This window comes from Cynara cardunculus (genome assembly GCF_001531365.2).
Source record: "Cynara cardunculus var. scolymus isolate 2C chromosome LG 12, CcrdV1, whole genome shotgun sequence".
In the NCBI taxonomy this organism is placed as follows: Eukaryota; Viridiplantae; Streptophyta; class Magnoliopsida; order Asterales; family Asteraceae; genus Cynara; species Cynara cardunculus.
Window position 1 is genome coordinate 33,963,176 of NC_037539.1, and position 9,534 is coordinate 33,972,709.

Genomic DNA, 9,534 nt, shown 5'->3' on the forward strand with positions numbered 1-9,534 from the left:
CTATATTATTAAGTCACTACGAACAATCATGTGTAATTAACCAAATAAGTTATGAGTCTCGTTAAGAACATCTACACTCATGAACCTCTTTAGAGGTTCTTGACTTTACCACATCAATTTTCTTTATCACATCAGTTTTGTATATCTTTTATAAACATTTTACTCTCTATCATGGATCGATTCATACTTTATATCATAATAACTATAATAATAAAAATTAATTATTATAACTAAAAGAACAATAACCAAAAATTACAATAAATTAAAATGACAATAATTTAAAAATAAGAACAGTTATAATTTGAAATAACAATAATTTAAAATTACAATAAATTAATATAACAGTAAAATTTAAATCTATAATTAACTAATAAGATAAAAAGAACTAATTTTTAAGGTAAAAATTACTTGGGAAACAAATTTAATGAAGTAAAAACTAATTGATTTAATAAGGTAAAAAAGCTATAAAAGACTCAAATTTATGACTTTTTATTATTATTTTAATAGAGGGACCTACTGATCTTGAAGAAAGAAGTGCCCCATAGAGTAACATCTTCATCGCATATGGCAAAATACTCTTCCCTCTTAAAGGATAATTTTTTGAAAGCAGTCCCTTCCAGGGCAAGAACCCAACACTAGGGATGCTCTAAGTTACTAACAAACATACCTTTAGTTTTTTTGGTTAATTTCTAAATATTCATTTTGTATGGTCATTTAGCTAGTTTTTCCATCAAACATATTGGTTTATTAGCTTGTTTTTATTAAATGTTACTAGTTTATCAGCTAACTTGTAAAATAGTCAGCTTATTAGTCAACAACTAACATATCAACTATTTTACTGTAAGACCCGTGAATTTTATTAATTGATCTTATTTTGGGAAATGGTATATATATATATATATATATATATATATATCATCAGTTTCAATGTCCATTCATAGTAAACAAAGGTTTGGACGTGAATAATTGATTTTGGATGGGTCTGAATTGAATCAGGACCAAAAAGTGAAATCCAAATACTTTGAAGGGTTGAGCGACCTTTTGGGGGTAGCCTAGGTTGCACAGTACGTAGCCTCGGCTATTTGAAGGTGGCCTAGGCCGTGAAGCTGGATGTGAAACCAAACAGAAGGCTAAGCGCCTTTTTAGGCGGTTTAACTCACATGGAACGTCGCTCGAACGTTGTGAAGTCGTGTGCACCATGCGTGCCTTTTGAGTGCATTGAAGTTGGGGGTCGGGCAACTTGGGCATATGACATAAAGGTGATAAGGCGCGCCATATCCCACCCCGTGTCCCAAACCCCTTAAGTCGGCGACCAACCTTGTTTTTCTTGCCATTCTTTCCGTCGTTCTTCACTTACCCCATTTGTTTTCCCTAATTTCCTCTCATCTCTCTCTCTCACTCTCTTATTTCCCTCTCTTCCTTGACCAGTTTTTGGAACATTTGGGGAGCATTTAGAGGAGACTTAACCTAAGGGATTCAAGTTATTTTTATGGGGTCTTCATATTCTTCAAGAGGTAAGATTTTTGGAGAGTTTGCATCATATGTAGGGTTTCTCTATGGATCTAATTTTAAGGTTGGTTTCGGTGTATTTCTAGGTTGATTGTGACCTAGATAAAGTTTTTAGAGAAAGATGTTTGTCTATCTAAAGTCTTCACCATTTTGGAAGCTAGAGACAGGTTTGGAACTTAGGTTTAACTTAACCTAGTAATATGAGTTCAAGTTGCCTTCTAAAAAACTTTGCACATGCCACAAATGTATAGTTTAGGGTCTTAAAATGTTTCTCTTAATATTTATCAAATGTGTTGAATATTTGATAAAGTTTGCATATTTGGTACATTTGGGTTATTAAATTGAAAATGCATATATTTGGGATATTTGGACATTTTGATAAATAAATCATGAGAGTGGGCTATTTTGACAATGTATCTTATAAATGAAGATTATTTGGTGATAATGCACCTTTAGTGTATTTTGTTTGGAAAATGCCTATAAGTTTTGTTATGGGACATTTGGAAATGTAAATGGTATGATTTCAGTTGGAAAATGGTTTGTCCTAACCAATTATGGGTTTTTAAGTTGATTGTGCCTTTAGAGTATATGATTGCATAAACATTGGTTAAATACGTTTTATTGCTTATGATAACTTTTATTTAATAGTCAATTGAGTTGTTATCGGCTCGGTTTTGACTCAGATGAATATTGGGGACATTTGTCCGATTTAAATTGGTCTATGTGGAGCTTTTGAAGTTATATGCAATTATAACATATTTATTTTTAAATTACATGTTTTGAGTACATTAGTTATTCAGTTGGGGTCATTGTTAGGTCAAGAATATTATATCTGAGGTTACCAAGATTAAAGAATTGAAGAATAGTCAAAGATGAAAGTCAGCATGATCATAAATGTGTCATGGACTTGTTAAATCGTGTAATAGTATTATTCTCTATATGTCCCTATTTAATGGGTTGACGTTAGAAGACTTATTACTTGTTACATTTTCCTATTTTCTCTATAACAATGGATAAAATCTCTTCCAGTTCTAATTTTAAACGTCCAAGGACGAACGAGGAGTGAGAGAGGATAAGAGAAGAATGATGGAGAAGTCAACTACCACTAAAAATGCCCGATGATGCGAGTGAGGCTATCAAGGACTACCAACTCATATTGGATATACTAAATGAACAACGTTTGCGGACCTTGGTTCAATAAAGGAGAAGATTGAACATGAGATGATCGAGAGGAAGAGATGGATTGATGATGCAAAACAACAGATTAAGCAACAACAGTGCTGGATTGCTGATACAAGAAAGAAAATCAAAGAGGAAGAAAAACTGAACCATGATGCATGGTTTGAACTTGCATGCGGGGAGACTGAAAGAAACATTATGTAATATGAAGAGGACATTGAAAAAAACACGAAAGAAATAGAAAGAATTAAAGCACTCTATCTGCATGATAAAATGTAGTTGTATCGGGTCATAAATTTATTGTTGTAATGTTCCTAGTTCGAACTTTTATAATATATTGTACTTAAATGGTGATGATGTGACAAATCCCCTTATATTTCCCTATAAATAACCTTGTTTTCCATCACAAACTTGTTCAACCATCAAGTATTCATTGACTCTCAACTCAGTAGCTAAAAAATAATGAGCCATTGCAATTGTGGCGCTGATGCAATTATCCGAACATCATGGATCGATCACAACCCAGGCCATCGATTCTTTTGTTGTTCATTACCTATGAGTGTATTCCTATATGAAACATTTCACATATAATTGTGTTTTCATATATATATATATATATATATATATATATATATATGGGTCTAATCAAATGAGAACTAGATAGTTTGTGGTAACTGTGAGGTCCAATATGAGCCAATCATTTTAGATAATTAATGTTATTTACTAAAATAAACCAAAGGGTAAATTAGTAAATTATGTTGATTATTCAACTTACTTTAATAAGTTTAATATTCCAATTTACTTTAATTAGTTTAATTATTTTAATATATATATACACACACACACGGACACACATGGACCAAATCCGGTGGCCTTCTCCGGCACCCACCACCACTCAGGTGACCTTCTCCGGTCATCTTGTCTGACCAAGACGCCGTATCCGATGATCAACCACTAAACACACACGTATGACAGTGGTACCACAGTTGTCAGTTGGTATCACAGTGGTACCACAGTTGGTATCACACTGATACCACAGTGGTCTCAAAGTTTACTTGGTATGTTTCGGGTATCACATTATGTATCTTGGTGTATTTTGGGTATTACATGGTGTTCGTCGGAGGCCGGAGGTAGGAGAGATAGAGAGAGAAAAGATAAAAAATTTAAAATACCTAAAATGTCCTTTAATTATAATTTTAAGTCAAATTACCAAAAATATTAGTTTCTTAATTTATCCATTGATTTGTGGTTGTGATTGGATCTCACAGTTATCACAAACTAATCAGTTCTTCCTTGAATGGACCCCTATATATATATATATATATATATATATATATTCCTTATTTTTTTGTAGGGAATAAATTATAGATTTATTGATTGGTTTGATCCACCTATGTGTCCTAGATCTGTAGTAATTATTTCAGGGTTATTATGATAAAAAAAAATGTTGAAGCGTCCCTTTTTGAAGTTGTTTTACAAGCTCGCCGGTTGAAGACGATGTTGGTGATAAGTTGGATTTTTTTAGTGATTGTGATGTTTTTGTTCATCTAGACATTGTAGGATAATTGTCATTTACGGTTTATTATTAGTGAAGATCATTTAAAAAAATAGTGCAAACAATGTCATTTACGCCAAAGAAACTTTTTATTGCACCTACGGTATGCTTGTTGCTTACAAAAGAGATGTCAAACATTAACGAAATAACATCGCATGATGGTCTGTCGGCTCCACACAATATACATCTTGTCCTTGGGACAACTGCTCAATAAACATACAATAGAACACCCCATAATCACCGAGGACTCCAGCCTGTCGATGCACGTATTCTGGATAAAATACTTTTAAATTCGGCAATCTGGGTGTCTCCTTGACTCCTATATAATATCATATCTCCAATGAGAATTCAGTAAGGTAATTCTTTAACACCTTGGTTAAAGCATTGATCTATTTTTTTAACAATTCTAGAGGACAAGTATCGTATATAGTCAAACGTCATGACCTTACTTCGAGCTCCCCGGTCACCCAATGAGCATTTGTTATGTTTATTGGGATGAATACCTGAAAAAATAAGTTGCGAATAAGAACTGATAAATAAATTATTTTCTATATATAACAAAATTGTTACGTGATTCTACCGACCCGGTCGATGTCACGCCATGACGGAAATGGCTTTTGTGTACCATTGTCGCAAACCCTTTGATCCGCATGGCCAAGATGTGGGTTCGATAAATAGTATCCAACAAGGCCGCATGATAGTCCAACGGTTTGTCGGTTGCCTCTTGCGGAACAGATACGTGTTCCATGCATCAAGATGTTAAAAATACAAAACAATGGATTAATTATGTTTAAGTGAGTCAGAAATGTACATTTTTCAACTTCATTAGTAAATAGAGTAATTCTCATACCTCATTTCCCAAATACCCTGAATCAAGTCTACCCAACAGTTGTCCTCAAAGTTCCTTTTCAGGTCGCAAATAATCTAGCGTCGATAAACCCATAATAGGTAACTGATCAGCATCATACAACTGACCAACGTCTACAATGGACGTTGTAGGCATCGATGAGGGCATTTGATTAACAACTTTGTTAGGTCTGAATTTCAGTGTTAAATTGTATTCGTCTTGAAAGATAATATTGTCTATAATTAAATAGACATCGTGTTTGACTTTCCTTGTAATTTGACTTTGACTAGAGGGTTCAAGTTTGACCCTATAAATAGATTTGTCTTTAGTGAATTTGATGTAGGAGCTCAATTGTAAAACTCATACGTATTAATAAACTTTGATTGTTTGACTATTTCTCTCAAGTCTCCTTCCAATAGTTCTTACATGTTCTTGAAGATTGTCATGGATTGTTACTTGAAGATTGAAGATTGATCATAAAAGTGGACTTTCAATTGGTATCAGAGCAAGTTGTGCAAGAAATCAAAGATTTGAAGATTAATTGAAGAAATTTTTTGAAATTTTTTTCTGTGTTCATCACATGTTCATCTCGTTCTTCATTTTTTCTTGAGTTTGATCCAAAAAAAATTTAAAATCTTGTGTTTTTGTGTTAAAACCTTGATTATTGTATACGTTTTTGCATTGTGAATCTTTGTTATTCACAAGATTTCATATTTTGATCATTATTTTTCAAGTTTTTGGTGAAAATTTATGTTTTTAAAAGTTTTGATGTTCTTGAAAAGAGTTCTTAAAAAGTTCTTAAAAAGTCTGAGTTTGATCCGATTTTGCTTGAAAAGTTGAGATTTTTTGTGTTTTTTGTGCTTTTTGATAGGATTCTATTGTTTTACATCGTATAGTTTCTTGTTCGCATTTGGTTTAAATCGCACAAGGCATATTCTTAGTACATATATAGCTTACCCCGATTTCTATACTTAGCCATTTTCTGAGTGTAAATCGGATACCTTTATAGCCGGATTTGTCTTAGCCATTTTTTTATCTTGTAATCCGGACAAAGCCTCGTCCGGATTTGAGGTTAATCATTCATAAGGTTAGCCGAGTTCAAGGTTTATCGATCACAGCTTATCCGATTTAGATATACACCGCACAAAAGCTTAGCCAGATTCAAGGTAAATCGGACAACAAGTCATCCGATTTAGACCTTCCTCGGTCAATCACTTGGTTGCGATCTTATTATCTCACATCCTAATCCGCTCATCGCTCTGTCCGAGCTTGGCTTCCCGAGTTCAGTCTTGGTCGCGATCTTCATTTCTCGGACAACCCCGTGTCCGAGCTAGCAATCATCGCTCTTCCCTGTGTCCGGTTTAACCTATTCTCATCCATACCTTCATCCGAATAACCTTTCCTCGGTAATACTAGTTGTGACTTAGCCAACCCCGCTCATAACCTTGTCCGAGCTCGTATCCAAACTCGGCCAGCGACCATCTTTTCTTGCGTCCGGATTACATTTTTTCCTCGGCTAAAGGTTCAATCGATTTAGGCTTTCTTCGTGCAACTCCTTATCCATTTTTAGACCAACCTCGGACACTTCATCCGGATTCAATAATCGGATATCTTGACTTGGTTTCCTCGTGACCGGTTTAGACAATCCTCAGTCACAGTTTGGTCCGGATTAGCTAACTTCTTTCAAAGCCTTGTTTGATTTCCATACTTAGTCTATTTTTTTTCAAATTTTATCTGAACTTCACGTTTTTAATTATTTTTTTGCCAAAATTATATTTTTGAATTTTTCACTGATTTTGATTGTGTTGAACTGTTTTGAGAATTTTAAACTGTTTTGCCTCGCATAAACTGTTTTTGACTGTTTTTAACAGTTTTTGACTGTTTTTACTGATTTTGACGGTTTTCGCTGAATTTCTATTTTCTCAATAGTTTTTGAGCTTTTCTGATTTTGAGTTTACTTGATTGCGATTTCTTTGATTGATTTCACCGCATTAGATTCTTTTGATCAATCTGATTTTTGAAATGACAGCTTATTTTGAGAAGGACAATAGAGAGCTGACAGATAAGATTTCAGAGTTGGAGAAAAACATAAATGACTACAAAGATAAATATGTGAATATGTTTTATGAAAATCATGCTAACGAGGAACTTGTTAAAGTTTTAAGAAGAGAGAATAAAGAAATGAGAGGAAATATTGAAGAAGAATTTTTGCATAAGATTGAAAAGTTGGAGAACACTCTGAATTCTGTAAGAAAAGAGTGTGATGACGAATTGAAAACATGGAGTAAATCTAATAAAAATCTGTTTAATAAACTCCAAGAAGTCCAATATGAATTAAAAGCTAAAAGAGACTCTCTAGGTAGAAAACATACTGAGACTGAGGGCTTAATTAAGAAATTTCATAATTCTGAAAATGATGTGATTGAGATTAGAAAATTACTGGAATTAGAGAAGGAAAAAATTCTGAAAACTGAAAAGAGTTTAAACACTGAAAGGAATGAATTTGAGAAAGAGAAGAAAAAGTTTCTTGAAGTAGAGAAAAGATTTGGTACTGAATGCATATCTTATGAAAATAAGATAAACTCTCTCGAGCAGAACGCTAAGTTGCTATTAAATCAAATCTCGGACTTTGAGCAGCTGATCATCTTGGAACGAGCCAAGACTGATAATGAGAAGAACGACATAAGAGAAAAATGTTTGAGCCAGAATAAGAAACTGTCTGATTGCATTGCTCAAAAGCAGAAGGCTTTGGACGAAGAGAAAAAGTTGTTTATTCTTGACAAGAGAAATACTACAAAGAAATATGCAGCTATGGCCAAAGAGCTTGTAGAAAAGAAAAAAATGGTCGACATTGCTTCTGAGAGTGAAAAGAGCAACTCAGATGAAGAGAGATATGAGTTTGATAAAGAAAGGAAAATGTTTGAGAAGCTGAAGAAGGAGTTAGAAGGTAAACTCCTGGATACTACAAAGAAATTGTCTGATCTGAAGACAGAACTTGAAACTGAACTGAAAATGAGAACTGAACTCAAAGAGAACTATGATTTAGTTGCTGATGAACAAGACGAGCTTTTAAAGAAAGTTAAAGACTTTTCTTGTGTTCAAAGATCAACTAGTTCTCCTTCACAGTGTAAAACCAGCTTTTATGACTGTTCAAAGTCTAACAGTTATTCAAGCAGTCCTAAATCTACTGTTTCTAAGAACTATTCTCGTTCTTCTAATCAGTACTATCAAGGGTACGTCATCAGATCACCCAATTACTCTTCAAAAGTTAAAACCATTTGGGTAAATAAATCTGAATCTGTTTCGTCTCGAAATTCTGTTGTTACTAATAATAATCTTCCTTGTTTTGTGAGATTTACTACTGATCTTAGCAAGAGAAGAATCATGTGCTCTACTTGCAAGGCAACTGATTTTGTTAACAGGAAACTGATAGCTATATTTCTTGGTTAAAAATTAAAGTTAAGAAGCCCTTTATCTTAAGCATATTGTGAATAAATGTGTTTACTTAACCTTTGTTTTTTTTGTAGAGTCCAGCCCAAAAAGAAAAGAAAAAGCCCAACTTGTGGTCTAACTTTTGTGGACTTCATCAAGCCCAATGGAATAACTTTTGTGGACTTCATCAAGCCCAAATAGAGCCCAAATCCTCTCTACATTTTGGATCGGCCAGAAGCAGACGCGAGAGGGAGGAGACGACAACAGTTCGTGGGCGAGAGGGAAGGAGGCGACTTCTGTTCATGGGGGATTGAGCGAGCGAGGACGTGGGTTTGATTCGGAGAAGACGTGGGGCACGATTGAGGGAGAAGAGAGGGGCTGGTTCATTATAAAAGATGAGAGCAGGCTGTTCGATGGAGGATTTTGGACTAGAGAAGAGAGGGGCTGTTCGATTGGAAAGAAACGAGAGCAAGACAGCGGGGGCTGTTCAATTAAAGGCGAGAGCGAGGATAGCAGGTGGTAGCTTGTTCGACTAGGGAGGACAAAGATGGCAGGGGGCTGTTTGATTGAAGAACTCGGAGACGAGAGAGAGACAATAGCTGTTCGACTGAAAAGAGAACGAAGACGGCAATAGGATCGATTGGAAAGTCGCAGCAGTGGGTTCGACTGGAGAATATGGATGCAAGATTGAAGACAACAAGTCGAAATCGTTCGATTTGGAGAGGACAACAACTTTTCTCATCAGTCTTCCTGATTCTTTCGGTAAATCCTAAAACCTTTAGAATCAGTAACCTAGTTTAGCTATGTGTTGCTAATTTGTTCATTCCAACACTGATTTAATTAGGTTTTGATTTGTTATTGCCTTGAGATTTCATTGTAAACATGTTTGAACAAGCCTTTTTGCTTGATTTCTAAATTTAATGTTTATCATATTTGGGTTTTCAATTAGTCTAGCTAACTGATTGGAATTCTCTTATGGAATGGTTATTCATAATTCTTAGATACGTAATCG